This window comes from Staurois parvus, unplaced genomic scaffold, assembly GCF_062004578.1.
Source record: "Staurois parvus isolate SC_StPar_1 unplaced genomic scaffold, SC_StPar_1.0 ptg000131l, whole genome shotgun sequence".
In the NCBI taxonomy this organism is placed as follows: Eukaryota; Metazoa; Chordata; class Amphibia; order Anura; family Ranidae; genus Staurois; species Staurois parvus.
In genome coordinates this window covers 4,195,326-4,213,302 of record NW_028317927.1, presented here as the reverse complement: position 1 = coordinate 4,213,302, position 17,977 = coordinate 4,195,326, and positions in this window count along the sequence as shown.

The following is a 17,977-nucleotide window of genomic DNA, read 5'->3' as shown; positions in this document are numbered from 1 at the left end:
GCAGGAAACAGGGAACAGCTGAAGACCAGTCAGCACTCAGCACATGCAGAGGCATCTCTTAAGTAGTCCGTCTGATGCCAATCTTCACCGTGCGTGTGCGTGATCGTGCAGTTCTGTGCACATGCGCACGTCTATTCACCAGCCGCCTCACAGGAATTCCCTTACAGGCTTCTTCAGTAACTTTAAAGTTAATGTAACAAAATCTCAATGTTTAAACATAAATTTATCAGCTACTGAGAAAGAAAAGATGGAAGCCAAATTTCCATTTCATTGGGAGGCACAATGCCTTAAATATCTAGGTGCAAATGTAACTCCTTTAGAGGAAAACAAATATATGAATTAAACTATTTACCCTTATTAAACTCTATAATTAGTGAGCACAGTCTATAACTAAGAGAAAGCATTCATTGGGAGGATGGCAATTTATAAGATGGATGTTCTTCCTCGTTTTTATACCTATACCAAACACTTCTTATCTCCTTTACAAGGATGTTTTCCCATTTCTTACGATCTAGTCTACTTTGGTATATCTGGTCAAATACTTTGGTTAGATTTCGGCATGACATTTTGGTCATGAGGAAGATGGAGGGGGGAGCTGGATTATCACATATGGAATTTTATCATGTAGCATCTATACTGATCAGGATTCTTGACTGGTTTTATCAGCCACTGAAAACAGTGGGCATCTATTGAACAACTAATGTCTCCAAATCAATTGACCTCCCTACTATGGATCCTGCCTATGTTGTGCCCTCCTAGACAAAAAAAAGATGTAATTCCTGACACAATCTGTGTTGAAAACCTGGGATTGGACCGTTCAAAAATTGGATATTTCTACAATACCGGGCCCTCTCACCCTGATTATGGGGAACCCAGAATTTGAGCTGGAGCTAACAGTAGCTAGATTTTTTGTTGGATGTCTGTGGCTCCCTCTTTGATTAAACAGGCTTGTGCTACTGAGGGACTTTTACCACCTAACGAATTATCACCAGTAGATAATTTGTATACAGGCCACTGGCTCCATTATTTTCAACTTCAACATTTTTTATAAATATTTATCTAAAAAAGGTTCATTACATAGACACATAACCCCTTTTGAATCACTCTGAAGAGCTTGATGTGTTCACATGCTGTTTCAACAGTATATGGTATATTACTGGCTCATGCATATCCATATCGACCTTACTATACCAGAGACTGGGAGAGAGAATTGGGCCATGTGGTAACTGAGAGGAAGTGGAAAAGATCTTTCAGGCTAATGTTTAAATCTAGTGTTTCAGCTTCCATTCAAGAGAAGAACTATAAAATACTTACAAGGTGGTGTACATGCCCAGTGGGAATACATAGGATAAAATACTGCAGAAATACTGCTACAGGGTGGCATGGGTGCACAAAATCACGTATATATATATGTGATTTTGCATTTCCGGGTAGGAGGTGCACGCAAGCCACATGCGTGCCATACCCGCGCCACCATGGCTGTCAATCATCAGGTCCCGGCCGGTGATTACTCGCCGGCGCCCAGTGATTACCGGGGATCTCCGACAGGGAGGAGAACTGTTTTGTTTACTAACAGTTCTCCTCCCTGTCAGCTTGGGCACACTGCTTTGAATGGCTGTGCACAGTTACTGATTGCCGCCATTACTAGTAAAAATAATTAAAAAAATTCCAATATATATACCGCCATTTGTAAACGCTATAACTTTCACATAAACTAATTAATTTATATGTATTTGGATTTTTTTTAGCAAAGACATGTAGAATACATTTTGACCTAAATTTATGAGAAAATTATATTTTTAAATTTTTTACTGGACACATTTAATAGCAAAAAGCCAAAAATATTGGTTTTTTTTCCTCAAAATTGTCGGTCTTTTTTTTTTATAGCGCAAAAAATAAAAAAACCGCACAGGTGATCAAATACCGGTGAAAGAAGCTCAATTCATGAGAAAAAAAAGGACGTAAATTTCATTCGGGTGCAGCATTGCATGACTGCGCAATTGTCAGTTAAAGTAACACAGCGCAGTAATGCAAAAAATGGCCTGGTCAGGAAGGAGGGTAAATCCTCTGGAGGGCAAGTGGAGGGTGGAAGGAGTGGAGAGATGAAATAAACTGAATAAAGAGAATGGAGAAACTAACAAAACCATATATGAATGTTATAAGTATCTGTCGGTGTGGTTCCCTTGGGTTGAGTTTATGAACTCTGACTTTCTGAGATCATTCATAAAATAGTTACCACGTTGGCATTTTGAGCAATATACAGGTGAAACTCGAACAATTAGAATATCGTGCAAAAGTTCATTTATTTCAGTAATGCAACTTAAAAGGTGAAACTAATATATGAGATAGACTCATTACATGCAAATCAAGATAGTTCAAGCCGTGATTTGTCATAATTGTGATGATTATGGCTTACAGCTCATGAAAACCCCAAATCCACAATCTCAGAAAAAAATTTGAATATTACATGCAATCAATAAAACAAGGATTGTACATAGAACAATATCGGACCTCTGAAAAGTATAAGCATGCATATGTACTCAGTACTTGGTTTGGGCCCCTTTTGCAGCAATTACTGCCTCAATGCGGCGTAGCATGGAAGCTATCAGCCTGTGGCACTGCTGAGGTGTTATGGAAGACCAGGATGCTTCAATAGCGGCCTTCAGCTCTTCCGCATTGTTCGGTCTCATGTCTCTCATCTTTCGCTTGGCAATGCCTCATAGATTCTCTATGGGGTTCAGGTCAGGCGAATTTGCTGGCCAATCAAGCACAGTAATCCCACGGTCATTGAACCAGGTTTTGGTGATTTTGGCAGTGTGGGCAGGTGCCAAGTCCTGCTGTAAAATGAAGTCAGAATCCCCATAAAGCTCATCTGTGGAAGGAAGCATGAAGTGCTCCAAAATCTCCTGGTAGATGGCTGCGTTGACCCTGGACTTAATGAAGCACAGTGGACCAACACCAGCAGATGACATGGCTCCCCAAATCAACACAGACTGTGGAAACTTCACACTGGACTTCAAGCATCTTGCAGTGTGTGCCTCTCCATTCTTCCTCCATACTCTGGGTCCTTGGTTTCCAAATGAGATGCAAACGTTGCTCTCATCAGAAAAGAGGACTTTGGACCACTGAGCAACAGACAAGGTCTGTTTTTCTATAGCCCAGGTAAGACGCTTCTGACATTGTTTGTTGTTCAGGAGCAGCTTGACAAGAGGAATACGACATTTGAAGCCCATGTCCAGGATCCGTCTGTATGTGGTGGCTCTTGATGCACTGACTCCAGCCTCAGTCCACTCCTTGTGAAAGTCCCCAACACTTTTGAATGGCCTTTTCCTGACAATCCTCTCCAGGCTGCGGTCATCCCTGCTGCTTGTGCACCTTTTTCTTCCACACTTTTCCCTTCCACATAACTTTCTATTAATGTGCTTTGATACAGCACTTTGGGAACATCCAACTTCTTTTGCAATTACCTTTTGAGGCTTTCCCTCCTTATGGGGGGTGTCAATGATGGTTTTCTGCACAACTGTCAGGTCAGCAGTCTTTCCCATGATTGTGATTCCTACTGAACCAGACTGAGAGACCATTTAAAGGCTCAGGAACCCTTTGCAGGTGTTATGGCTTAATTAGCTGATTAGAGTGGGACACTTTGAGCCTAGAATATTGCACCTTTTCACAATATTCTAATTTTCTGAGATTGTGGATTTGGGGTTTTCACGAGCTGTAAGCCATAATCATCACAATTATGACAAATCACGGCTTGAACTATCTTGCTTTGCATGTAATGAGTCTCTCATATATTAGTTTCACCTTTTAAGTTGCATTACTGAAATAAATTAACTTTTGCACGATATTCTAATTTTTTGAGTTTCACCTGTATATAAACTGGTGATTAAAGGAGATGCTCTATGGGTTATTTGTGTTTTTGTGTGTGTGGATATTCATGGTGGGTTTTTTTTCTTCTATGAAATAATCACAGTTCAAGTGCAAACTGTAACTAGTATTTTTTTTATGTTTCTTTTTTTATAAGCTAACACAGTAGTTCTATTCCGTGAAATATATAAACATGGGGTAGAAAAGTGGTTATAGTTGTACTATTTTGATGTTATTAAGAATGAAATTGTGAAACTTAAAGGAGAATCTTGTTTATAACTGCTTGTTAGTTTTTGGAAAAGGACAATAAAAATTAATTATTAAAAAAAAAAATGTTTGGATGTCAATCGGCATTGCACATCACCCCAAAAACACCATACCAACAGTGAAGTTTGGAGGTGGGAACATCATGGTGTGGGGCTGTTTTTCAGCATATGGTACTTGCAAACTTCATTTCATTGACGGAAGGATGAATGGAAAAAAATACCAAGACATTCTTCATAAACATCTGTTGCCATTTACCAGGATGATGAAGATGAAACGAGGGTGGACATTTCAGCAAGACAATGGTCCCAAACACAAAGCCAAGAAAACTCTCAACTGGTTTCAAAGAAAGAAAATAAAGCTGCTAGAATAGCCCAGCCAATCACCTGACTTGAATTTAATAGAAAATCTATGAAAAGAACTAAAGATTAGAATTCATAGAAGAGGCCCACAGAACCTTCAAGATTTGAAGACTGTTTGTATGGAAAACTGGGCCAAATTCACACCTAAGCAATGCATGTGTCTAGTTTCTCCCTACAGGAGGCATCTTGAAGCTGTAATTACCAACAAAGGATTTTGTAAGAAGAATTAAATTTCAGTTAGCGCGTTCAATACTTTTGCCCTGTGTCATTCCATTTTATTACACAAAACTTAATTTCTGAACTTATGTTTTGGTTTCTTTGTATGTATGGATTGCATGGGTTGTTACAGAGATGTGGTGAATATTTCATGTCAATAGCACCTTTAGAAATATATTTACCTAGAAACACCCGCTGTAGCTCCACTGAGAGTTAGTCTAACCTGAATTCCATTATAAACTTGTTAAAGTTATAAATAGTTAAAAAATGTATATTACTGATTCTCTGAATATTGTAGCTTGAAGTAATGTTTACCCTGGTAAAGGCACAAGTCAAACTAACACATAAATTAAAGTGGAACTTTAGTCAGAAAAGTAATAAACTGTCTCACTCTGCTCTGCACATGCCCAGTTGCTATCTATTTTTAGGCACTGTGTGGAAAATGTACAGGCCAATCTGCTGGCAGCCTAAAGATTTAATGCTGCTCAGGTTTCTGGGCTTCAGCAAAATGGCAGAAACAAGAACAATGCTGGATGAAATTTACAACACACTAATTTTGGCAGCATAATTATTAAAGCAAAACTCTGGGCAAAATTTTTTTTACATGTCCTTGTTGCTGATTTTCTACCTTCACTGAATATGTCACCCATCTTCTCAGTTCACTCAGTAGTTGCTCTGATATAGCCTATTAATTTTCAAATCAAACCATTAATTCTCTTTGGCCTCCTGTTTGTAAGACCAGTGTCTGCTATGCCTCTTATTTCCCCAGCCACTGGTCTTGGCACATCCCTTCTTTAGTCCTTTTTCCAGGAAGCAGTGACGTAATTCAGCCCTACTTGCAGTGGTGGCCAGACCAAGACTCTGAGAAACATCCAACAGGATAGTGTACATGCCCACATTCACTACAATTTCCTGTGGTTGATGGGAACTGTAGTTTCCTGTTACTGCAGAAAGAGAAGAGAGGATATGATGTAATCCCTGCTGTTACACCTCCTCCTTGGCAGAGCAGATCCCGGTATCTTTTGAATTACAGTGATGAGGTCATGAAAATTCAGTTAGACTTTAATCCTAAATGGTAAGGATTTGTATTAACTGATTTTTTGCCTATCCTGGAGTTCTGTTTAATGTGGAATGTATGTTCCTTGCTAAATAACATTATTTTTTATCAAGTTAGTATGGGTAAAGTTCCGCTTTATTACATTTCCAAATGTGTCACTTAATAAGGTGAGCATAATTTAAAAAAGATCCATTCTACAATTTCTTATGGGGATTGGAGGTGCAGGGCATGTGTTAGTTAAACTCACCTTCTTTCTTCTGCCTGCCACTGAAAAGTTCTGAAATAATCAGAAAGGCCTGCTACGTGTTATGGCCATGGTTGAGTATAAAAACATAGTATTAGCAATGTGTTATCATTCTGCTAGACTTTAATCCCATTGGGTAATTGGGTGGACAGATTATCTGGTTAAATGATGGGGCCTTCCAGCTACTCTTGAACCTCTCCATATATTAAAAGGTTCCCTGTAATTTTACCTACTAACTCTAAAGCTGACCATGCATATTGCAGTTGAATTACAGTTGAGATTGTCTCCTTTAAATCTAAACACAACTAGGTTATACAAAGAACTAACTGGTTGGATGCAAATTGAAAAGATTGGCATGCAGTATAAACAATGTTTATGCCTCCCAGATCACTTCTTCCTGTGCTTAGATGTCCCCAATTTTAAGCAGGTTTAGCCATGTTTAGATGTGATCAGAGTGTCTAATTAGATTCTGCACAGCATTCTATTTTCTCTAAATGCAGCAAAACTCCTCTACACACTTCTAAACACAGATTTGACACTGCCAGTGTATATGAGGCCCAGCATTAAATAGTATAGGTAAATCGTAAGAAGATTGTAAAATATTGTAACACATATAGCCAGTTTACTAGCCCCATCTATTAGGCCCTGTTCACACCTGGTTATAGTAAAATTGTGGGCAGAAACAAGCATTTCTGTCTGTGTTTCTGAAATGCGCAAAACGCTTGCTGTGCTTAATGTAACCCCAAATGTGGATAGCAGTCACAACAATATGCGCAATAAACACAAAAACGAGCAATGCAAAACATGCTTGGCTCAGTACCAAAATTTGCTAGATGAGATTCTTTAGCATATTTTTGGAGCAGAGGAAGGCCTATTCAAATGAATGGTGCAGTTCCAAAAACGTGCTAAAAGGAGCGCCATAACATAGTAGTATTGCTCAAGTGTGAACGAGTCCTTAAAATAAAGATTTTGCCTACTGTATCTGATTAGCAGTGATCGGAAAAGATATATGACTGCCTGGACTGACACATGGTATTATCTGGCAGATACTATAAAAATTGATGTATTTGAGGGTATTTTGGGTCTGACAAGATTTTGTTCTGTGGGGGCTTGGTCAACACTAAAATGCAGCCTACACATTTTCTGAAACTGGCCCCCAAATCCTATACCAGTGCCAGATCAAGGTAATATCAGACAAAGAAGATTCAAAGTAGTATCAGCTAGATATAAAACTTAGAAATCTGCTTTGGCCCAAATTTTTCTCTAAGCAAATCTTGTCAACAACTGTACGGTTTCTTTGTATCAAAATACATTTTCCTTATGCTGGTATTATTTTTTATTTGCAGATCTGTTCAAAGTATTGAATTTAACTATGCGCGTTTAATGAGATAGCTTTTCCATGTCCAGTAATTAATGTTTACCAATCCCTCTGGATTATAATGTAATCTCTGGTACAGAGAATCTGATGTTCAGAGAAGTGTGAAATGTATGCTGTTCCCTATATATAACTACAGGAAGTGACATTAAAGTGTTACTAAACCCACAACAGTAAAATCAGTCTGTGTATGCAGTAAAGCATGCTTGTTATACTCACTGTGGAACCTAAGGGGTAAGCCTCTGCATTGTGTAAAAAGGCTGTCTGATCCTGACTTCTCTGATCCTTCACTTATTCCAGTGTCCCCTCTCTTAGCTCCTGATAAGACATATTGTATGGAGTCACTCTGCACATGCTCAGTTTGGTGTATATTGCTAGAGAGGGTTTTTTTTTTTTAAAGAGTGCATGTGATCAACACAGGGCCAATCAGCACTGTCCGGACAGAGGACAGGGGTTCTACATCCTCGTAGAGAAAAATGAAAACTACAAGATTTAACATGTGCTCTGCTGGATACTGATAGAAGTCACAAAACAGCTCTAACTGCTGATGAGAAAAGGTATTTAGCAGTTTGTATTTACTAAAATAATTGCATTTCCATGTTCTGTGTACTGTGGAAGTCCAGATATAGTGAATGCAGGGTCCTGGGTTTAGTAACACTTTAAGGAGTCTATTTTAATTACCCTAATCTCTCTAAGACAGCACTAAAATATGACAGTTTTTGATAAATGCTTCCTCCAAGTATTTTATGTTGACCCCAAGGCTTTGAAATGTGTCTTCGTAAGCATTAGACTTGATCAGCTATAGCTGGCAATACACAGGAAAAAGTTATATGATCATATTAGCTGACAACACAGGACCAGAACTTCTAGCATTTGGACGAGCTGTAAAAATATTGCCCAGTTTTCTGTTCATCTCTGTTGGTAAGGTAGATGTGAACAGAAATAACCATTACTCAAACTGTTGCTTCATGCAAAAATAACCATCCCACCAAGCACTGAATAGTGGATGTGCATGTTGGGAGAAAAGAAGCTTGTACGAAGGTCTAATTATTCAATGCTAGCCAACTGGATTCTCTCATGTTAAGTCACCTCAGCTGAAGGAGAAGAAAAATCAAGAAATGTTTTACATATGTGCAAATAAAATCATGAAATGAAATATAATTGTAGTCTCATCCAGAAGAACAAATAACACATTACACATAAGAACAAATATAGTTCAGTATATCTTGAATAGTAAACTATATTAGTTTGCTGCATGCAAAAACAGACTCAACTATATTACACAGACATGACATTCCAACTTCTTTCAGGCATTTGGATGCGTAGGGGATTTACCTCTGCAAGCTAATGAGGGAGGAGAGAACATTGCATCATTATTCTACAGAACATTATGGAATTGTTGTACACACCTGAGGCTAATTAAATGTTGCATGTGTCTGACAATGTACACCCCTTCTGCCATTTATACTGTCTATAGCAGTTGTCTTCAAACTGTGTTCTACAGGCTGGATGTTGTCATTTCCTTGCCTTCATCTGTTCCTTGGGGCACTATTCTTCCAATCCTCTCAATGACAATAATGATGAGGCCAAACAACAGTAGGGCATGGTTTCTCCTACTGACAACAAGGATGGGGCACTATTCATCCCACTGTCAGCAACAATGGGGCACTATTCCTCCCACTGATGCAACAATGGGGGACTGTTTCTTCCTCTCACACCAATAGTGGGCACTATTCCCTCCAAGGACACCCACTAATACCAATGACTACTGGCCACAGGCACTATGCAATTTTTATTCCCATCAACCCTCAAGTTTGAGGAATTGTTTACTCCCAGTGACGCAGGGGCATTTTTTTTACCCCCACTGGCCAAAGTCCGGTCGACCTGAAGTTTGAAGGACAGTAAACTGGCCTTTTGTTTGGAAAGTGTGGAGACCTCTGGTCTATAAATAAGCTAAGTTAGATCTGTAGGAGATTCTGGACCTTTTTGTCTATTGGTTGCTGTAGCAATGTTACTTCAGCCAAGGAAAAGCTACAGACACACAAACTCAAGTAGAGAAATAATGCAAACTTTATATAATAAAAGATCAGTGATAGTACCTACATCCAATATACAAACATATAACATTAGCAAATGGGCCCAATGAGAGGCCTGGTAGAATTGCGCACATATACCTAGGTAAATGCAGAACTTTAATATAACGCCCTTATTCTTTAACCCCTTCATAACATAAACTGTCAAATGCACTGATTAACATATACTCACTGGCATTCACTCACCTATGCTAATGAAGAAAGGATGTACATACATACACTGATTTATAGACATCTAAACAAGCAGGATTTACAGAGAGGCAACCAAATTAGTATAGTATAGATCGCAAACAGGTTTTAAAACGTGGCTTACAGACATACAGTACATACAAACACGAGAAAAGTTATGACTAGCATAAAATATGTTAGATTAGTGTAGGATTGTGTAGGTCCTGCCCTCAAAGATTCTGCCTTGTAGTGGGCAAGCCTTAGTCTGTTGGCCAAGAATGTGTCATTGAATAGAAGACAGAATCGTTTCTCTCTAGTCTACTTTTTTCCAGTAGGATGCCACTTTGTGAGGGCAGCATTGGGCCATGGTAGCCTGTGATATAGCTTACACTGGAATGAAAGCTCGGTGAAGTGCTCGAGCAGTTCAAGTAGGATTTAAATAATTATATTATAAATAAATATAATGGCTAGGTAACAGCCCAACAAGCTAATATATATATTTATATATATATATATATATATATATATATATATATACAGTGGGGATCGAAAGTTTGGGCACCCCAGCTAAAAATTTGTATTAATGTGCATAAAGAAGCCGAGGAAAGATGGAAAAATCTCCAAAAGGCATCAAATTACAGATTAGACATTCTTATAATATGTCAACAAAAGTTAGATTTTATTTCCATCATTTACACTTTCAAAATAACAGAAAACAAAAAAATGGTGTCTGCAAAAGTTTGGGCACCCTGCAGAGTTAATATCTTGTACTGCCCCCTTTGCCAAGCTGAGACCTGCCAGTGTCATGGATTGTTCTCAATCATCGTCTGGGAAGACCAGGTGATGTCAATCTCAAAGGTTTTAAATGCCCAGACTCATCTGACCTTGCCCCAACAATCAGCACCATGGGTTCTTCTAAGCAGTTGTCTAGAAAACTGAAACTGAAAATAGTTGACGCTCACAAAGCTGGAGAAGGCTATAAGAAGATAGCAACGCGTTTTCAGATGTCAATATCCTCTGTTCGGAATGTAATTAAGAAATGGCAGTCATCAGGAACAGTGGAAGTTAAAGCAAGATCTGGAAGACCAAGAAAAATATCAGACAGAACAGCTCGCAGGATTGTGAGAAAAACAATTCAAAACCCACGTTTGACTGCATGATCCCTTCAGAAAGATGTGGCAGACACTGGAGTTGTGGTACACTATTCCACTATAAAGAGATACTTGTACAAATATGGTCTTCATGGAAAACTCATCAGAAGAAAACCTCTTCTACGTCCTCTCCACAAAAATCATCGTTTGAACTTTGCAAATGAATATATAGACAAGCCTGATGCATTTTGGAAACAAGTTCTGTGGACCGATGAGGTTAAAATTGAACTTTTTGGCCGGAATGAGCAAAGGTACGTTTGGAGAAGAAGGGGCCCAGAATTTATTGAAAAGAACCTCTGTCCAACTGTTAAGCATGGGGTTGGATCAATCATGCTTTGGGGTTGTGTTGCAGCCAGTGGCACAGGGAACATCTCACGAGTAGAAGGAAAAATGGATTCAATAAAATCTCAGCAAATTTTGGATGGTAACTTGATGCCATCTGTGAAAAAGCTGAAGTTAAAGAGAAGATGGCTTCTACAAATGGATAATGATCCTAAACACACCTCGAAATCCACGGCGGATTACATCAAGAGGCGTAAACTGAAGGTTTTGCCATGGCCTTCACAATCTCCTGACCTCAACATAATTGAAAATCTATGGACAGACCTTAAAAGAGCAGTGCGTGACAGACAGCCCAGAAATCTCAAAGAACTGGAAGACTTTTGTAAGGAAAAATGGGCAAAGATACCTCAAACAAGAATTGAAAGACTCTTGGCTGGCTACAAAAAGCGTTTACAAGCTGTGATACTTGCCAAAGGGGGCAGTACAAGATATTAACTTTGCAGGGTGCCAAAACTTTTGCAGACGCCATTTTTTTGTTTTCTGTTATTTTGAAAGTGTAAATGATGGAAATAAAATCTAACTTTTGTTGACATATTATAAGAATGTCTAATCTGTAATTTGATGCCTTTTGGAGATTTTTCCATCTTTCCTTGGCTTCTTTATGCACATTAATACAAATTTTTAGCTGGGGTGCCCAAACTTTCAATCCCCACTGTATATATATATATATATATATATATATATATATATATATATATGTATTTACACACACTATATTGCCAAAAGTATTGGGACGACACCCCTTCAAATCATTGCATTCAGGTGTTCCAATCACCTCCATGGCCACAGGTGTATGAAATCAAGCATCTAGGCATGCAGACTGTTTCTAAAAACATATGAGAAAGAATGGGTTGCTCTCAGGAGCTCAGTGAATTCAAGCGTGGTACCATGATAGGTTGCCACCTGTGCAACAAGTCCATCTGTGAAATTTCCTTGCTACTGAAAATTCCACGGTCAACTGTTAGTGGTATTATAAACAAAGTGGAAGCAACTGGGAACAATAGAGCCATGAAGAGGTAGGCCACCTAAAATTACAGAGCGGGGTCAGTGCATGCTGAAGCGCACAGTGCGCAGAAGTCGCCAACTGTCTGCATTGTCAATAGCTAAAGACCTCCAAACTTCTTGTGGCCTTCAGATTAGCACAACAGTGCATAAAGGGCTTCATGGAATGGTTTCCATGGCCATGCAGCTGCATTCAAGCCTTAAATTACCAAGTGTATTGCAAAGTGTTGGATGCAGTGGTGTAAAGCACGCTGCCACTGGACTGTAGAGCAGTGGAGACGTGTTCTCTGAAGTGATGAATTACGCTTCTCTGTCTGGCAATCCGATGGACGTGTCTGGGTTTGGCAGTTGCCAGGGGAATGGTACTTGCATGACTGCATTGTGCCAAATGTAATGTTTGGTGGAGGAGGGATTATGGTGTGTGGTTTTTTTTCAGGGGTTGGGCTTGGCCCCTTAATTCCAGTGAAGGGAACTCTTAAGGCGTCACCATATCAAGACATTTTGGACAATTTCCAGCTCCCGACTCTGTGGGAACAGTTAGGGGATGGACCCTTCCTGTTCCAACATGACTGCACACCAGTACACAAAGCAAAGTCCGTAAAGACATGGATGAACAAGTTTGGGTTGGAAGAACTTGACTGGCCTGACCTCAACTCGATAGAACATCTTTGGGATGAATTAGAGCGGATATACTTTTGGCAATATAGTGTGTGTAAATATATATATATATATATATATATGTATATATTAGCTTGTTGGGCTGTTACCTAGCCATTATAATTATTTATAATATAATTATTTAAATCCTACTTGAACTGCTCGAGAACTTCACCGAGCTTTTATTCCAGTGTATGCTATATCACAGGCTACCATGGCCCAATGCTGCCCTCACAAAGTGGCATCCTACTGGAAAAAAGACTAGAGAGAAACGATTCTATCTCCTATTCTATGACACATTCTTGGCCAACAGACTAAAGCTTGCCCACTACAAGGCAGAATCTTTGAGGGCAGGACCTACACAATCCTACACTAATCTAACATATTTTATGCTAGTCATAACTTTCCTCGTGTTTGTATGTACTGTATGTCTGTAAGCCACATTTTAAAACCTGTTTGCGATCTATACTATACTAATTTGGTTGCCTCTCTGTGAATCCTGCTTGTTTAGATGTCTATAAATCAGTGTATGTATAAATCAGTGTACTGCGAGCCAGGACTTCTTATCCATCAGTACCTGACCTCACAAATGCGCTTCTGGAAGAATGGTCAAACATTCCCATAGACACACTCCTAAACCTTGTGGACAGCCTTCCCAGAAGAGTTGAAGCTGTTATAGCTGCAAAGGGTGGGCCAACTCAATATTCAACCTTACGGACTAAGACTGGGATGCCATTAAAGTTTATGTGCGTGTAAAGGCAGTCCCAATATAGTGTGTGTGTATAAATATATATATATATATATATATATATATACACACACAGTACTGTGCAAAAGTTTTAGGCAGGTGTGAATAAATACTGTAAATTAAGAACGCATTCAGAAATAGAAGTGTTAATAGTTAATTTTTATCAATTAACAAAATTAGTAAAAAAATAAATGAACAGAAGAGAAATCCAAACAAATCAACATTGGATGTGACTACCCTTTCAAAACAGCATCGGTTCTTCTAGGTACACTTGCACACAGTTTTTGAACTTGACAGGTACAGTATGTTGTTCCAAACATCTTGGATAACTAACCTCAGATCTTCTGTGGATGTAAGCTACTTCAAATCCTTCTGTCTATTCATGTAATCCCAGACAGACCAGATGGTTTTGAGATCAAGGATCCATTGGGGCCAAACCATCTCTTCCAAGATTGTTCTTCTTTATCCTAAATATAATTCTTAATGACATTGGCTGTATGTTTGGGGTTGTTGCCTGCAGCAGAGTAAATTTGAGGCCAATCACATGCCTCCCAGGTGGTTTGGCATCATGGATAAATATCTGTCTATACTTCTGTCACGTACCTGATAGGAGACTGAATTGACGAGGTCGGCCTCACTTGTGTCACTAGCCCTGATCCCACTGAAGTTGGAACAGAGGGAGTCTATGGACCAGGGGGACAAGAGCACCAGAGGTTTGCTTGCGGCTCTTGCAGATGATGACCTTGGTAGGCAGGATATCCTCTGATTTGGGTACTGTAGCAATAGACCAGGCAGGTACAATGGATTGCCAGATGCACAGCAGAACCAGGTATGTAGCCAGGACACAGGACTGGAGCGGATTCGTAGGATAGCCAGGGTCATAACAGTCGGGCAGCGCGTTACAGGATCAGGAGGAAAAGCCAAAGTCAGGATCAGAGCCAAAGTCAGGAACCGGGGGCAGGAGAGTACTCAAGAGTTGGGTCAGGAACAAGCCGGGTCAGCACCAAGGAATCAGACAGGAGCAAGCAGGACATGGGGGGAGCTGAAGACCAGTCAGCACTGAATCTGGGCAGAGGTGCACCTTAAATAGCCCGTCTGGCGCCAATCTTCGCCGTGCCTGCGCACAACCGGCAATTCTTTTGCGGGATCTTTTTCACGCATGCGCGTTCTCGATCGCGATTCTTCTTGCAGGAACTCTCTTACACCTTCTCAGCACTGAGGACACTAGGATGAGTCCTGGATATGAGTTATGATGGCTCCAGCCATATGACTGGCCAAGCCACAATGACGTCACTCCCCCACCCCGAGGAAGTCACGAGACCACGTGACGTAACACGTAGGTAACGCCGATACGCAGCTTCCGGTACGAGTGGCGCACTTCCGGTGGAGGACGCCATCTTAGTACACCCAGTACACCCAGGAAGTACCACATGGATGTAGCATACCCACATACAGCAGGAGGAAGGGACTGCATGTTCATGTGAGTGTACTTCTTATGTTTAAATAAAAATACTGCATTAATAATACTACACTATGGAGGATCTTTTTATTGCTCACTAGGATTGTAAGTAATATACCCTACAGAGTACCCTTATAAAAGGCAGAGGAGGAAGCATTTGGAGGCTGAACAGGAGACCATTTATGATCCTTGGCTTTCTGGAGAGTTATTAGCCGGAGATATAAAGGATCCAGAGTGTTCCTGAATGCTTGTTGGGCCCTTTTGGGTCACAGGAAGGAGGTGAGGAGGCACTGCAGCCGGAGTGGATTTAAAGTGTGCCGGCACTTGCACGAAGTGTTCACGTTTAACACATTGCATGGTTTTTTATCATGTTTTATCAACACTTGCTACTTTATGGACTTATTAGTGTTTGCTTTAAAAGGTTTTTTGATTATTACCAAGGACACTTAACACCAGTTTATTTTATTATATAATTTGTGTATTCATCACTATTTTTAGGTCACTAAAGTGACCCGTACACTAGTATTGTCCACTTTTGTGTTATCACGGTTCTTATTAGTCACTTTATTGCTATATGCATATTTTTGTTTTTTTGACTCATTAGCACTTTATTAATATATGGATACATATTTATTTTTATTCATTTTTATTCACTTTTGTAGTTAGCGCTGCACCATTTATTTTTATTTTCTGATTGGTATGATCATTGGGTGTTGGTCGCTATTGGTTAGGTTATTTCCGTATCAGCGCAGAAGGATTTTTAGTTTTTCTTTTCATGCCTCTTAATAAATACCTCAGACTGTCTACTTGCAAAAAGGGGTCATTTGGGGGATATCTGTACTGTTCTGACATATTTGGGCCTCAAGAAATTAGATTGGCCGTCAGTACTTCAGGATTGATCAATTTTCATATATATTTCACAGTTTGTGAACTCTATAACTTTCCTACAGACTAAATAAAAAATACTGACTTTGGTTACATTCACCAAAGAAATGTAGCAGAATACATCTTGGCCTAAATTTATGAAGAACAATTATTTATTTGCAAACTTTTACAACAGAAACAAAGAAAAAGGTGGGTTTTTGTTTTTCAAACTTTCCGGGCTTTTTATGTTAATTTAGCAAAAAAAAAACCCCAGTGGTGATTAAATACCACCAAAACAAAGCTCTAGTTGTGTGAACAAAATGATAAAAATTGAGTTTGGGTGGAGTGTTGCATGACCGCACAATTGTCATTCAAAGTGTGAGAGTGCTGAAACCTGAAAATTGGCCTGGGCAGGAAGGGGGTAAAAGTGCCTGGTATTGAAGTGGTTAAATATATCAATAACCTCTAGGAAAAAAAAACAGAGACAGTTCAAAGTTTCTTTACCTATCACCTTTATCAACATATTAATTCCAGGAAAAACAAAAACTAAAATATAGAATTCATGGGTTTAATAACAGCGCACATAGTGAAACATAGGAATAATATGGTCCTCCAAACAGTAAATTAACAATACGATAGCAAAAAAGGGCAACCCTAAAAAATGGGCAATCATATACAATACTTGGACAATAAACAGTCAATTGTTACAATATGTTGACTAAAATGGCTAGTTTTGAGGGGCAATCTGTGACAACTCATTAACAACAAATAGGCAGTCATGACAAAATCTAGGCAACAAACACATACTTGTGAAAATATGCATGCAACAAATGGACAATTGAGCTGATGCACAGGTAACAAATGGGCTGTCATATCAATATGTGAGGAACAAACCAACAATTGTGACAACATGGAGGCAATATGTAAATGGACAACCATTACAATACATGGACAACAAATGGGTAATCATTATAATACACCGTCAGCAACTGGGCAATTGTATAAATACGTGAACAACAAATAGGCAGTTGTGACAATATGTGGGCAACAAATGGTTAGTCATGACTGTATGCAGACAACAAGTGGACAGTTGTATAAATACGTGAACAACAAATAGGCAGTTGTGACAATATGTGGGCAACAAATGGGCAGTCATGACTGTATGCAGACAACAACTGGGCAATTGTATAAATACGTGAACAACAAATAGGCAGTTGTGACAATATGTGGGCAACAAATGGGCAGTCATGACTGTATGCAGACAACAAGTGGACAATTGTATAAATACGTGAACAACAAATAGGCAGTTGTGACAATATGTGGGCAACAAATGGGTAGTCATGACTGTATGCAGACAACAAGTGGACAATTGTATAAATACGTGAACAACAAATAGGCAGTTGTGACAATATGTGGGCAACAAATGGTTAGTCATGACTATAAGCAGACAACAACTGGGCAATTGTGACAGTGGGCAACACAAAGACCAATATATGTGCAGAAATTCTGCAAATATGACAAGATGCAGGCAATAAACTGGCAATTGAGTCATTTCCTGGGTAACAAATGTGTAATCAGCTAATACGCAGGCAATTGTCACAAAGTGGGGGCAACAAACCGACAATTGTTACAATACACAGGTAAAGTGACAACAGTGACAATAACTTGAGCCTCGTCAGTGGGGCAAAGTCATATTGTTATAAGCATCAATGTTCCCTGTATATGTGGTTAGTTTTCCCTTAACATTGGTGATATACTGTACAACACCCTGGAGCAGACTGTATGAGGGGTATGGTGCACCCACCTCCCTGCCCTAGGTAACTCTTTTTAATTTTTGTATCATTTATTTGTGTTGAATTGCTCAGGATTGTGACACATTTCTGCCCATGGACAGTAGTACAACAGTGATAACTATACTCAATTGTTACTTAGCTTCTAATGTGAGACAGTGATAATAACACCTACACCAAACAGTCAGCACATTCCTAATAAACATTTTAATAGAGGTGTTAGTTTGACTGCTAAATGTTTGCACCCTTTGTAGCTGATAGCAGTTAATTCTGCAGTGGAAGCATTACTCTGCATTGAATATAAGTGAATCAATATTT